The 15709-nt window shown below is 43.9% G+C and overlaps 1 non-coding gene across 1 annotated transcript; it reads right to left on the bottom strand.

Moving 5' to 3' along the window:
- Window positions 1–2628: 2628 nt before the first annotated feature.
- Window positions 2629–2792, bottom strand: LOC147824261 (U1 spliceosomal RNA). The gene has a single exon (XR_015442653.1). It is a non-coding gene; the product is annotated as a U1 spliceosomal RNA (small nuclear RNA).
- Window positions 2793–15709: the final 12917 nt, after the last annotated feature.

Raw genomic sequence — 15709 nt, 5'->3', positions numbered from 1 at the left:
CAGTCTCAAAAAGATCTCTTTTGTTTTCTCAATCTCTATTTCCTTGCTTAGGCTTTCTTTTTTCCATTAATTTCAAGAGTGTTTGCAACTGTTTGCTGGGGCATTTTTATAATAACTGCCTTTAAATTTTGTCATATCATTCCAACCTTTGTATCATCTTGATATTTGTATGCATTTATTATCCTTTCTCATTTGAGTTAAGATTTTCCTGGTCTTGGGTATAATGATAATTTTGGATTGACCCCTGATGTTAAGAAATGCTGTTATAATTTAAAATCTTATATTTTGGCACACAGTGAACCCTGAGCACATGCCTTTGCTCACTTTTGTGAACTGTGGTTTGAATGTCAACTCAGTTTCTGAAGCCTTTGCTATCTCAATCTGCCTCACCCATGTGCTCCTCCAAGTCCAGCCTGAATCCTGGGTGATATTACACACCATAGCTCAGATCTCAAAGTTTTTGTTCTATTGATTCTGGTTGGCTTCATGGAGGTGAGCCATTTTTTTCCAGCAAGTGGAGAGAAACAATCCAAGAATTTAATCATAAAGTTAAAAGGATCTGTTTCTCTAGGTTATCTCTCTTTGTAACCACTTCCCCTCAACTTGGCCTCTAGTTTGCTGTCATTGCTTAGTGCCACCCTAACCACATTTTAAGTCTTCAGTAGCTGTAAGTTGTAAGTGAATTCTGTACTGGACAGGGCAGACATAGGAAATTTCTGTCATTTCAGAAAGTTTGTATTATATAGGGCTGGTATAGACAACAATCTTCCTCTAAATTTTAAGTCACTCCTTCTTCTAAAGATGATAAACTGTAAAAAGAAACAAAAGTTATAAAAATAGATGAGGAAGGTGAAAAAGAAAGAAATATAAAACCTGAAGATACAGAAAAAGCAGTAATGAGAAAATATATCAGAAAGACACTGAATATATCCAAATGGACTAAGTCCAAGAGTCTAGACTCCAGTGTGGTGATGCACACCTGTAATCCTAGCACTTCGGCAGTCTGAAACAGGAGGATCACAAGTTTGAGCCCAGTATGGGCAACTTAGAGACTTAGTGAGACTCTGTGTCAAAAAAATAAAGCAAATAAAAAGTCAAAGTCTGGCTCCCAGGCAGCTCTCCCCACTTTTCTTGGTACTTTCATAGCTTTAATGCCAGAGACCAGAATTTCTTCTCAAAGTTATGTTTCTGAAGTAGTGGGTTTGGCCGTGACAATCGTTTTTTCTGCAGTAAAAATGATAAGTACAATCATAATTTTAGAGCACAAAAGCCACTTTAAACCAACGTGAAATTAAAATTCCACTTCAAAATAATGCAGACACAAAAGCTACAGATCAGGTTGTGGCGATGTCATCCTCCTTGGTGGTTTTAGTCTTGGGAAAGGTAACAAAAATCAAGACCCTGCAGGGGCTTCCGGTTCCTGGATCTTCACTCCCATCCAGGCCTTGGGGAAAACACACCCGCTGATGATGGGGTCAAGGAGGAAGGATCACGATCACAAGGCCTCTTTTCTTACACATCTTCCGTCTTGCAGACAGAAGGGAGAGAACTCAGATGTAGCCCTGAAGGCAGGTCAGGGTGTGAGGGCCCGCAGCAGAACCCAAGGCAGCTCACAGTATCAGGGTAGAGAAGAGAAAGTCTTCAGTCAGGGAACTGAAACTAAAGGGGTGAGATGTAGCAAAAGGACACACAGAGAGCAAGGAGGAGGTTGGGTTGATGGAGGCCAGGGCTTAGTTTCAGACTAACCTCAGTTCCTTTCTAGAGAATTCTTGTAAGGCTAGATATGATTGGGAGAAAAACAAAACAAACCTCTTTAGAGCAAGGCTAAGAGCTAAAAGAGATTCTCCTCATAGAATTTCCCAGACTGATGATCTTTCTTTCTTTCTTTTTTCCCTAGCACACAACTCAGAAAAAAATTACTCAAAAAAGTATTTTCTGGGTTTTTTGGGCTTTATACCAAAATTTTTCTGAAATTCTCAAATTTCACATCAATTCCTCTCTCTCTTTTTTATCAAATAAGGGGAACACCAAGTACTATAACTGACATATTATTGTAGATAGGTAAGTTAATTAGGTAGCTTCTTGGTAGTTAGACAGGGCCTCCCTTAAGGCACCAGCCCTCCAGGGCCCAACACAGCAAGCAGCCAACAGGGAGAACAATTGAGTCACATTCACTGGATAGCATTATAAAAAGAAGAGGCACTACTTCCCCTAGAGATAGACAGCAGTGATTGATATTCTACATGGGAAATTCCTTGTATGTGACTTGTTTTCTTGTTTGATCCGCATTTAATCAACATTACCTGGGTGACTGTACTTGTAATCTTATTGGTTGATCATGGTTTTGTCCCTCATGCCCATCTGGTAAATTTCCATGGGGTCTTACAGTTTTGTCCCACTTTGTACCTGCCTCACCACATGGCCTTGCTGTATAAAACATCTTTGAACTGTGGGGTGGGTGGGCGGGCAGCCCACTTTCCGGTTCCCCTCTGTCTCTCTTAGGCAGAAGCTTTCCTTCTCCCAATAAATTTTTCTGCTCTTAACCTCCATTGTTCCTAGAATTCATTCTTTGAATTTAGAGAACACAAACTCATGTTTCAGATATCTAGTAGGTTGCTTTTTTTTTCCCAGGGGAAAGCGTGAATGCAGTCCCCCACTACCACAAATTATGCAGTCAAGTTTCCCGCATTTGGGGAAATCGCAGGGGTCAGCACATCCGGAGTGCAATGGACGAGCCTCGCCCTGGGAAAACCACCTTCGTGATCATGGTATCTCCCCTGCCAGGTAAGTATCTAGTAGGTTTTAAAGTTACATCTCTTCCCCCTATATCAATATGTGTATTTTCACTGCCAACATCATATGTATTTTTTCACTGTTAATAAATACATTTACTTTTTATTTTATACAGAACACCCTGAAGTCTGTGCGCTGACTGGACAGTTTCCCAGGGGTTTACAGTGTGCCCATCTCGACAGCATAGTTCTGGGGTTTGGGATCCACACAAACAGAGACAAGAGTAACAAGGAAAAAGGGAGAAATAGCATCATATAGAAAGTAAAATGTAGTCTGATGATTCAAAGAGCAGATTTTCAATCTAAATATGACATAGGAAAAGGAACTATGGCTGCACAAAGTGAAAAGACACATTGGGCCACTATGAAACCGAATTATCATTTTGGTGTGCTTATTATCAAGCCATAATAAGACCCTAACCACCATTTCTAGGATGAATGTTCACTTTTCTAAAATGGTGCCAGCGTGTGGTGTAAGGGGTTAGACTGTGAGACACATGAAATCTGATACGAATTCCTGCCCTGTCATTTAGTAGCTCCATTAGCCTGGAAAAATGACATAAGCTCTCAGCTTTAATAAAATGAAAGCAATCCTAAGGCTTATCTTGCAGAGTCATTATTAGGATTAAATGAGATAGTGTGTGTAAGAAGCTTAGCGCAACATCTGGCACAAAGTTGGCACACAGTGAATGCCCCTTTCTTCCCTCTAACCTGTAATACCATCTCTCCCATTGGGCCTTCTCCAACATTTTTTGCTTCAACCATGCTGCTGACCAGTTGCCCTCTCGGCCTCTTGTCAGCTCCCTAATTTCTTAAATAAAAATCCAAATTTGTATAATCATAATGCATAAGTGCCCAGGGAAGTAATAGATCCAGTTCTTTGCTAGGTTTTTCTGTCTCCTCACTTGACTATTAGACCTCTCAGTGAACAGTTGATTCAAATTTACTTTATTGACTAACTCAGGGTTCTTGTTTATTTTATGGTGTTTCTCTTTCTTCCCAATTATTCGAACCCACAGAAAGAAGGCAAGGCCCCTAATAAAACAGGGCATGACATTTCAGTTTTCACAGGGGTCTCATTTGTGAATAGGGCATTCTTTTGTCTTGGGTTCGGCACATGGCACAAATGAAAAGAAGACGAGCAGAGTCCGAAAGTGTGAGCAGCTGGAGCTGATGGTCTAGAAGAATCTAAAGTTTGTTTGAGGATGTGTAAGGAGTAAACTGGGAAGCATCATTTTACACCCACGGGAAGGATTTACTGTTTTATAAATAGAATAAACCATCCTTAAGACTGGTCCTTTGAACTCCCTGAGTGCCTTTCAGCCATGAATTCCAGGACCCTCAGGATGGAGGTGTCATCTCCATTCATAGCTAAGACAAGAGATGCAAGAAGCGAGTTGCTCGAGACCCAGAGTAAGTCCTGATGAAGCTTAGCTCTAACCTTTGGGCTGCTCTTGCCCCACAGATATCTTTTGTGAAAGGAAGACAGTGGTTTCCACTGTGTGCCCAGGTAAGCACTAGGATACATCCCTGCCACCTGCTTGGACGAGCTGTTGAAGGTCTGCTTGCTTTGACTTGGGCAGGGTTTGCAGATGCTTATCCTGAGTGTCTCTGTTTGAAGTCTCATGTAGGCAGTGAGAGGGACTGGGTGGTCAGGGTCTCTCCCTGCTTGCTCACCACTTCATGTGCAGTCCCGCTGGGTGGTGACCCAGGAGGACGCGGCCGCACGGGGAGAGGTGGAGGATTGGTTGTCTTGCCATGGTCTTGGGGTGAGAGGACTGGGTCCAAAATGCAAAATGACAGAATGCTGATCAGGTCACTTCGGATCTACGCAAGAGACTCCCATGAACGTCCACAAACATCCACACAGAAGCACAAGAGTATGTTCTTAGAGACAAGAAACAGTGCTCCTTTCAGAAAAAGAAATAAACAGTGCAGGGCAAGTGCTCTGGACGAAGGGCGATGGAGGAAGGGAAGGCCAGGAATGGGGAATGACAAGCTAAGATGTAAATGGACTTCAAGAGATCAAAGGGAATACGCACCCAGGTGAGGGCAAGCCCCCCGGGCAAAAATATCACAGGAAAACCCTAGAGAATGAAACATCCCTAACTTCCAAATAGCAATTTGTGCCTATTTCATTATCTAGCATAGGTGGCAAAAATACAAAAGTAACTATGAATCTTTACTATAAAGGCCAACATTTGAACTATCAAGCCTTCAAGCCTGTTAGTTAGTGTTGTAATAATTAAGCTGTACTACCCAGGCAGGGGTCTGCATTATGACAGGTGCCTCTAGCACCTCACCTACATACAGGGCTACCTTTCGAGACAAATGTATAACCTCCACCCGAACAGCAGCAGCAGCTTGGGGGCTGGCAGTTCCCTCCCTATTTCTTCTTTCCTTCCTTTCAGTTTGTAAAATCTGGGAACCGGAAGTGGTATTTACTCCTGGGTGTGAATAGAACAATGATGGATTCTGAGGCTGCCCCCCATTCTCTCTGTTGACCATGGCAAGGAAGCATTCCCACAGGAATATTTACCAAGCGAGTGCTTTCAGTTCTGACTGTCCAAGGGGTTTTTCTCGCATGTGTGTTTTTTAAAGAATTGAGGGTGAACTGGCATTTTAGTTAACAGAGCAATAAGCCTCCCCGAGCTAGGCAAGGCCACATGATTCTGGTCCAGACAAACACATGGTTTTGGGACTGGTGAGATGAGAAGGCTGTGCACATGAAAATGCTTTCACAAAAGGGACCGTATCTGAAGACCATCTCGCTTGTGATTCTATATAACACCCAGTCGTGCCCTAGGACACTTTGTCTGTGTCACTACACAAACTGCAGGTTTGGGGTTTTAGTTTCATGTTATCAGGAAACAAGGAAACCAGCACTGTCTTACATAGAGCTTCTGCAGCACTTCAGCCCCTTTTGTCACCATGACCTTCCTTTTGGAGAAAGCGATACATGAAGCCAAGATTTCCAAGCTTGTTTAACAGTACTTTATGCTTCAACATGTAAACAGACAAAATACCATTTTAAAACCTGGTTTGAGGGCACACGCCCGTGATCTCAGTACGAGGGAGTCTGGGGAAAGAGAATCACAAGTTCAAGGCCAGGCTGAGTTACACTGCAAGACCCGGTCTCAAAAATCCAAAAGAAAAAATCATTTATCGGTGCATTTATGTTACATAATTAATTTATAACATTAACTTAGAATGAAATCAATCATTGAGTATCACTAATACTTTGACTTAGAAAATGATTGCAAATCAGCCTCAATATTTTATTTTGCTGTATTTTGGTGTACCACCCAGAAAAATCCTAAATCAACTATGCAAGTCTTCACAAATGGCAGAACTATCGAACAGCCTTCCTTGCAATCTCTACATACTTTTCAATTAAGGAGATTTCTTTAATGTAAGCAGACACATTTCTTCACAAAAACTGAATCATCAACAGTGTGCCCCAGTTGCACCTTTTCTCTCATAAACATGAAAGGTGAAGTATTCAGAATTTACAGTAAGTGTGACAAACCCTCTTTAGTAAGATAGCTTGCTGCTTATTCTTTGTACAACTGTGCGGTTGCACTAGGAACTGAACACGCTCTGAATAGACTCCTGGGCTTGACCTCCTGTCTAATCAAGTGCATTATTCTTGTATCACTTGGACAATTTCACCTGGACATAGGAGCAGTCGCAAACTTGTAAAACACACTCAAGCACCATTACATTCCTAACCAATGACAAGATTAACAGAAGTAAGGATATTTTCAGAGAAGCTGTATTCTGAGTCTATACAAAACCAAATGAATGTGATGGCACAAGTAAAGGCAAGAAGTTAAAATTGAGTATGTAGACATTGAGGCCACTTCTATTGTTTTATAAAAGACCATTGAAGTAAGGCCTGGAAGAGAGCTCAGGTTAAACACTGGAGGCTCCAGAAGCACATTGCAGAATTCCTCTCACGTCTGGCAGAGCGTCCGACAAAGCAAAGGTCATAAATATTTGTTGAATGGATAATGGATTTTAGTTCCAAACTTCACTGGCCTGATCTAGCAAAGGTTTCTCAAGACTCCCTCAGCCTCAAAGAGGGCAGGGCAGAAAATTAAGTCGTTCTGCACTGTTATCTACCCTCACTACTTAGCCATCTTAAAAGCTGATTTTTCATGACCACTTTGCAATGGAGAGGCTGACATGGGTAACAGAAGGTCTGTGAAAGACACGGTAATCCCAGTGTTGTAGCTCAAACACCAAGAAAAACCACACCTATTGGGGTCTGTTAACGGCGTGGAATTACAGTTCAGAGTCTGGACTGCAGACCGGCCCTCCCCCCACGCCATTTCCCGCCCCCCAACTGTCTTTTTACCTCTTCCCTCCCATCACCCCCAAAAACTCACAGCATCACATAAACTCAAAGCCTGGCTGGATATTCTAGATTTGATCAGATAAAACCATCGTGGTTAGCTACACTTGACCACACACAAAGGATTGAAATAACAATTTCTATTATATATAGTCTATGTGTCCTGTTAAAAAAATGACATAGGGCCGGGGATTTAGCTCAGTGGTTCTGCTGGCTGCTGCACAAGCACAAGGACCCAAGTTCGATCCCCGGTACCCCCCTCCCCCCCAAAAAAGACATAAATGCATAATATAGCTCCACATTACATGTGTACATAAGTTTTGGAAGGCTTGACCTGAAGTCCCTTTTTTATTCTACAGTAAGCGAACTCTCCTGTTCAGAAATGAACAGTACTCTTCCCTCTGTAACTTTGTTTTTAGAAAGTTGCTTGAAAGTGTTAGTTCTCTTTCACCTAGAAAATGGAGAGTGGAGGAGCCAAATAAACAGAGCATTAAAACGGCCCTGCTGATAATTGTGCTAACTCCCTGAAAATGTTCTCTGTTGCATAAATAAGACTGGAGACAATAGTCAAGGCTCAGGGTTTCCCCCGCACACAATGTAGGCTTTGTACGGTGGATGTTTTCCTTGGAGTTCTTTCTCCTTGATAGAGTGGTAACAAAAGTAGAGCTTTCCCACTCGGCTCCTGGGCCATGGGCTTTGAATCTATTGAGGGCAACCCTGCCTTATCTAAGCCTCTTACATGGGCCACTGAGAAGGGAGGCTTCAGCTTCACTGGTCCCCGGGCAGGGAAGAGGGGTGGCAGGGACAGGGGATCTGAAGGCATCTGACAGCTTTGCCTAAGGCCAAATGTTTATCCCTGTTTATGGCCTATCCCTCTTGCTTTATGATTCCCATGGCTGATGTTATTTTTTATAGCACGTCTGACTGTCTGGGAAGCAGCCACGTTCTTCCAAGCTTTGGAAAGCAAAGGGAAGGGTGAGCACCATGGGCCCTGCTCTCTGCAGAGGGTTTCTTCTCTTTAGAGTTGACTAGCAGATTAGCTCTGTGTGTGCTTGCATCCACCCAAGCACACATATGCGGTACAGACAAGGTGGGAGCTTTCTGAATGGACACATTAATTGAAATAATTCAAGCTTTTTATTTGTATGCATTCACAACTTCTTTGATAGGTTGTCCAATTTATACTGATTTTTAATAATTAGTTGCATTAATAGGTGGGGAGGGGCACATTGTGTTTGAATTTTTTTTTAAACCCTATGGAAAATACCAAAAATACCTGTGATCTACTTTTGCCATTTAGTACAAAAAGAAAAAAAGAAACTCCCAAGCAGAGTTTAATTTTAAAGAGGATGCAGGGTATCTTTTAAAAAGATTTTCTTCATCATCTGGATTAATCCTGACTTTCAACTTCAGATAAGAAATGGGGTATCCCACAAGGAGGATTTGTAGCATGTAGGGGAAATTTTGCCAACCAGGAAAGGCTCCCAGGGTCTTAGTTATTAAAGTTACATTTATTGGTGATTATGTCAATTTCCTGTATGAAATGAAACTTCAAAACAAATACTTGAAAAAATCAAGAGAAGTCAAGTGAAAGGCCTGATTTTTTAAAACGTAGAAGAAGTGACCATTTTCAAAATGCCTCATATGCCTTGGAGGATTAAATAAACTGAAAAGGAGAGCTTGTCACTGACCCCTGACAAACACTGATGCAGTTGTAGCCACACACACACAATTCACAAAGAATTATAGCCTAAGTGCCCGAGATGTAAGCTTTAATCCCATCAATGGGCTCTTGGGACCAAGTAACTAGAGTTTGAGTTGCCAGAGTCATCTGTAGACTTTCTGGATGGTGAATTCCATATAATTCACTGCAGCCCTTTGTAATCCGTTAGGATGTGTGCGACACCTTGCAGAAGGGAATCACTTAGCCATCTGCCTCGCACACCGGAAACTTCAACTAGAAAAGAATGAGAATCCCTTAAGGAGAAGAAAAGCTAGAAGTTGGCTCCACCTTCCATGTACATAGCGCAGACCCTGCACTGTGATAGGTCGGAACCCTAGCACCAAGCAGCTGTACCAGCCATTCCACATCCAGGATAAGGGATCGTTCCACTGTAAATGAGCCAAGTGTCTATCTGTGCCTGGAGTTTTCAGTTTCAGTAGAATAAATATTGACATTAATAGCAACTATACCAAGCCTTGTGCAAGCACACAAACAGCTTTCCTGTTAAAGAGTTCAGTGATAACCGAAATTAAACATTCCAGATGGAGCCCAAATCCCGCCCCACCAAAATGTGCACTCATTCATTTGGAGGGGTTTGAAAACCATCAGATCACACTGGTATGATAGGAAGCTAGTTAGCTGAATTTTTCCATTTCTCATGTGCTTCTTCTGGCTTTACACACACACTGTGAGCCTTTGAGCCATACTAATAGCAAAATTGAAACAAAATGATCCTCCAACTTTACACAGAGCCACTATACACACCGAAAGTTCATTCCTTCTTCCACATGAGCACACCTGAACGTGAGCTAGATACAACTTGGCATCAGCAAATTGTGAGTCGTGATTCACTGGCTGACAGTGCGTCAGAGAGGGGTTATCCTCTGCTCCCTCTCCAAGAAAAAAAAATTCGGATTAATAAGGAACTGGTTTCTGTTGAGGCCTTCCTCATCCTTAACAGTTCCACTGCCTTTTAAAATGTCAGTCTCCCTCCAAGCTACTGCAGTGTCACAGCAGCCTGGGAAACCACATTTCCCTAACCAAGCTTGCTCGCCAAAATCAGGGTCCATGGAGACGCCTTGGTAAATCTGGTCTGCCCCCGTCTTTGGAAGGCTATTCCATGCAACTCCCAGAACTGGTCACCGGGAGGCAAAGCCCCAGGGGTCCAGATGGCTTGCAGGTTGCAAACGCAGCCCTGGCTTTGCCCCGCCTGTTCCTTTATCCTTTCGTTCCTATGCCTGTCCGGAGGGGCTTGCCTACATCCCTTCTTCTTGCATCCGCTTTACATAGACCCACTTCTCCAAGGTATTTTCCTCTGCCTGGAGTTCTCAACGTCACCAGAAAGGTCTTCGCTGACCACCTGACAGAGCCTAACCCCTCGAGCCTGCTCTCCCTATCTGTTTAACGCTGCGCTATTCTTCTTCAGAGCTCTTCGTTTATCGACTGCTGACCTCTTCTTCCCCCAGAATGTCAGCTACCTGGGGACAACAAGCCTTTGCTCTTTTTGCTCCATGCCGTGTCCCCCGATCCTGGAACAACGCCTGGCACAGTACGCCCTAGGCAGATATGTGTTTTTAAGATGCATAAATAAATGTTAAGAAGCTTTTGTTTGGAGTTTCAGAAAGGGATCGGCCACTTTTGGAACTTTCATAGTGTGTTGCCCTCAAACTCTGTGTGTGACCCAGAGGCCTGACATTAAAATATAAGATCTGGGTGGAGGAAGTCAGGGTTGGTCAGCACCTGGTGAAGCGATAAAACCCACACTAACTGTGGCTGGGTCACAGGTTTAAAGTCCTGGATCTTCATGCAAAGTCTTCTAGAGGATGGCTTTGCCTGGCTTTCTCCATCTCTCTCTCCCTTTCTCTCTCAACACATACATTCTCAAGAAAACTGTTACTTTCCACCAGATGCATTCATCCCTGCCACTGTGCTCTTCTATGATATTTTATCTGCCCAAAAGTTCTTCCCACCCCTCCCATCCTTCCCAGCATCTTTGATGCCAGCACCCAGCTCCACTTGTCTCCCTGCAGCTCTTCCGGTCATGCCCAGCATCAGGATCCCCACAAGCTCATGGTTCTAAGTTGCCTTCTGCATTGCAATAACACTTTCTACTTTGTGTTTGGAAGTTTTGTTTGCTTCCCTTTGTCTGTTGTTTTGTTTTATAGCTTTGGTAGTAGACCAAGCAGAAGTTCGCATTGTTATCATATACCTGTGCACCCAGCTCCCCAGTGCAAAGTGTCCCTTTCTCCCAGCGATTCTCAGACACAGCCCACTTCCGAGGCGGGCAGAAGGGCAGGGGTAGTAAGCCCTGACTCTAGAGGAGAAGGCAGAAGGTCTACAACAGGCCCCCTTCTTGTACCCCAACCTGCAACCTCTGCCCCAGGCACCTTCCCTTGAGATTCACCACCCTGTTCTAGAACAGAGCTGTTCTATGTGTTCTATGTGGACTCAGCCTCATGTTGTCCAGTGGTGCCTTGAATTTACTGGGCACAACAGTGTCTGAGGAACAATCGAATGCATTTTTGGGAGAGCTTTCTGTTCCCTGTACTCAACACATCCCTTCTCCCAGGTTCAGCACACATCCTCAAAGCAGGCTGTAAAACACCTCCATGCTTAACCCTTATCCAGCTGTAGCCTCCCACACCCTCTGACCAGGCATTTATCTCGGGCTGAAAGGCCATTTGCCCACTGATCAAAGGCTGTGGGAATGGGTGGCAGGCACAGCTGGGCTCAGATCCTGCCCACGCCCTTCCTGTTTGTAGCCGCCCACCCCAGGGGCTATTATGTGTCTTTGCAGACACTGTGGGCTAAGCTGCAGCCCCTTGCCCTGGAGCCTGCTTTCAGCATCTCATTGTCCTGGGCGGCACCGATAGCAGACCAGACGCCCCTTCCCCTTTCCTGGGACACAGATAAGGCAGTGAAAACAGGTCTCTATTTTCCTGCACAAAAGCTGACTTAGGAGAATGGGGTGGAGCAAGAGTGATAACCAGCAGAATTTGCTGCCTTCTGCAAAGAAATGTGGTGAGGAGGGCATGCGGGGAGACTTAAGCTTTGAGGCTTTGCTGTGGGCTGCAGAAGCCGGGCGGCTTCTGATCACAGTGCCCCTCTCCAGGCTCAAAGCTGTGTCATTTCTGAAAGGGAAGTCACGATTCTCAGGCCAGAGGGTCACAGGAGAGGCTCCTGAGGTGGCCTGGGCTGGCAGGGAGCCTCTCATGTGACACGCTTGCACAGTTACCAGAGTGTAGCTTGCAGGTTGGAGTCGAGGCACTGGAGGTGGGTGAGCACACCTATCTGCCCCAGGGATGGGATCCAACTGGGGATCCATCCCAGGCTGCTTTCTTCAGCAGGGGGCTGTCCGCATGGGGAGCTCTGTGGACCTCCCAAGCTCTCAGTTTGGTCCAAGTGTCGCTGGTCCGGGGCTCCTTGAATAACCAGTCTGGAATGTCCACGATATCATGCAGGAGAAATCCTCCAAGACGTAGTGGGTGTTTGGAAAATGCAGAGCTGAAAAGAACAAAGTGAAAAGCTAGAGGATGCCCAGACCATCTGGAAGGAAGAAGGTGGGAGGAGAGAAATGACTCAAAAAGGTTTCTTGAAGGAGAAGAGAGTCCTCACAGGAGAGCTGGGCTCCTGATCCAGCACCTGCCCTGGAATCTGATGCCAATGATGGAAATCCACAGGCCTTGTTTTCCTTCTCAGAAAATTAGGAACATTTCCTGGGCCCGATTCAAGGAAATTAACTGGTCTGAGGTGGAGTCGAAACATTGGTACTGCTTATCAATTTTTATTTCCCCACACAGGTGCTTGCTATTGCAGCCCAGGCCGGCCTGAACTCACAAAGTTGCTCAAGCTGAGCTCGAACTTTCGACCCTCCGGCCTCATCCGCTCCAGTCGTGGGGTAACAGGCATGCACCTCCACACTAGGCTTTGGTACTGCTTTGTAAAGCACCCCAAATGTACAGTTAAATTGAGAGTCAGCAACAAGGCTATCTCTGAGGTATGCACTAGTCCTTAATTGTATGACATTGTAGTGTAGGGTCAGAGTTTCTTACCTATCTCTCTATTTTTTCAGTGCTGGAGATCAAACCCAGAGCCTTACACACCTTGGGCAAGTGGTTTACCACTGAGCTCACTCTCTGCCCTGGGTGGAAGTTTCTTTACCACTCCCTGCCTCTCCTGTATCTGAAGACTTGATTCAGAGCTGCACTCTAGCCCCAGGTCTTTCTGGAATTGTGAGGGAAGGAGTCAGCTCCTTGGGACATAGAGCAGGTGACAGGGTATGGACTCAATCCCAGGGGTCCAATCTCACAATCCCTGGGAGCTTGGAGGACCCTTGGAGGATGAAAGCAGAACCATGAGCTTAAGTTGCCCAAGAGAAATAGAAGCCTCCAGAGAACCAGCAGCAGTGAGAGGAAGAGGACATGGAAGACGAGCAGCCCTGAGCAGGCAGTGGAGACCGGAGCCTCCTTCCGTGAGCTGGCCGGTACCGAGCAAGGGCAGCCCCCGCCCCAGACCCGCTTGAGCCCGCTCTACTTTCTTGAGAAACCCATCATGCCTGTGCGTGTCCCGCTCTCTTAGACTTTTGCTTCTGAAATTTCTATCTAAATCACTCTTATGACCTCTCTGTTCCCCTGTCTGCTTCCTTGCTTTCAGGTCTGAGTTTCCAGAATCCATATTCAGGCTATTACTCAGGAGGCACTCATTTTTCCCATTGGGAGACTTGTGGCATCCACCGCAGGCCTCGCCAACTGTCAAGTGTTTTTAAAACCAAGCACACACCTGGACAAACAGAAGAGCAACAAGCAGCATGGCATCAGTCAAACACCATGCATCTCATACAAAGGGAGTATCAGACAATAAAAGCAAAAGATCAATATAATCCCATCAACTTAGTTCTTCAAAATGATACCTCAGAGTTGAAAAGGGTTTTATTAGCCATATAGGTCAAACTTCTGAAGGAAGCTCCCTTCAGCATCTTTGGGATACAACCACCCAGCATCTGCCAAAACATTCAGGTGTTCCCTCTCTCGGGCACCCCATTGCAATTTCACCTTAATTAAAATCTGAGGGAAGTCAAATACCAAATTTGAAGCATCATGTGTAATAGTAAAGCCCTGAAGAAAACAACAACCAATGGCATAAAAAGAGGAAAAACAAACGAAGGAAATTTGTAGAATAAGAAACAGTGGTTGAAGATGTTTATTGCCCCCTATGATCACTTTAAAGAACATACATTCATGTGGTCTCCGTACATCCCATGTAGCAGAGCTGGGAGGGTAGATTCCCATTCAGCAGCTTCTGCTACTGGACAAAGAATTGATTTAACCCTTTTCCCAATGAGACTGTTTTTTTAATAAGGAATTTATTCTTTCAAGCACTAGTTCTTTGTGTTATTTGTGTTCTTATTGCTTAAGTGGTATGACTAAGCAGGACACATTTTAGTTATCTCTGTTTCCCCCAACTCCTAGGCTTGTATGAAAACTGACGTAAATATTCACAAATACTTGTAGCAATTGTTAAGCCATACCAATGGTGCAAAACCAATGGGCAAACCACATATACAATGAAATATAATTTACTAAGTGACATAGGATACAAATAATATGAGAAGATCTTATTCCAGATCTGACTCTTACTCTAGGTAAATGATTTGATAGAGAAAGAAAAAATATAAGGAATTTGCACTTCGGGGTTTGTTCTAAGTGTTAATGTGTAGGCTTGTCTCCCTCAACCTAAAAATGTTGTTGTGTTAGTTTTTTTATTAATCAAGGAAATGGTATCTTCTACACACTTGAATTTTCAGTATAAATCAAGACAGGTTTATTTTTGGGTGTAATGTGTACACGTAGTACTCAGAATGTTGTATTTTCCAGGATTGGAAAGAAAAAAAATAATAATAACAGCAACCATGTACTGGGCACTCCCTAGGATGGGCTCAGAGCTGGACATAAATTATCCAATCTAAAGAAATAGGATCAATTTCCTCTGAAGCCATTTCCCAAGTGCCAGATAATTGGAGCCTTCATCCAGCTAGCCTGCCAGAGGCATCACATTTGTGTAGCACTTTAAACTTCTCAGAGTTCTTTCATATCTATAATCTGTTGAAAATCCTATGTTGTGACAGATTCTGATAAAAACTAAAAGTATTGGGTAGAACTGCCTAAGGACAATCAAAGTGAGGGTAGCAGAGTTAAAATAGAAGCTGCGTCCTCGTCTGTCTCCTACTCTTCTTTATAGAATGAGAAAAACTCACAGGTGCTTTTATAGTTTTCTCCTAGTCTCCAAATCTCTGCCCTATAGCCTTACCCCAGAATTAAGAGGCTGTCTACTATGCTGACTGCCAGAGTATTGAGAAATAATTTAAAATCAATCCCAGGTTCACTTCCACCTTCAGGTGTCCAGAGACAGGACCTGATTTTAGAAATTCACTTCAATTCAACCAAACTAGGCATCACTGCACGTGCTCTAGGAGTCTGACAGATAAATGAGCTGAAGCTCCTAGGAATCCTGTGTTTTTTAGAAGGATGAAGGAAAGAGATTATTCCGCCTGCAGAAACAAGGAAGCCATCGAGAAGGGTAGCTGATGTGAGCAGCATAGGCAACGCCAGGTTTACAGCGCAATGAAGGAAAGAGCTTTTTGCAGAGCTGTATTATGCAGGCAAACTATGCATTTTGAGAACTGTCACAGAAAGTTGTATCCTGAGGAAGACGCATCATTTATTTGCTTCCTTCAGTTGATTTGTTATGCCTGTCTACTGCTTAGCTCAGACTAGAGTTAATATATTTTTTGTTTTCTTAAGCAATTCAATATACAAATAAGGACCTATTTTTAAAAAA

This window comes from Heterocephalus glaber, unplaced genomic scaffold, assembly GCF_053883595.1.
Source record: "Heterocephalus glaber isolate CG9 unplaced genomic scaffold, H.glaber_assembly_v1.0 deba00001550, whole genome shotgun sequence".
Taxonomy (NCBI): Eukaryota; Metazoa; Chordata; class Mammalia; order Rodentia; family Bathyergidae; genus Heterocephalus; species Heterocephalus glaber.
The sequence above is the reverse complement of the archived record's forward strand: the minus strand, read 5'-3'. Positions and strand labels throughout refer to the sequence as shown.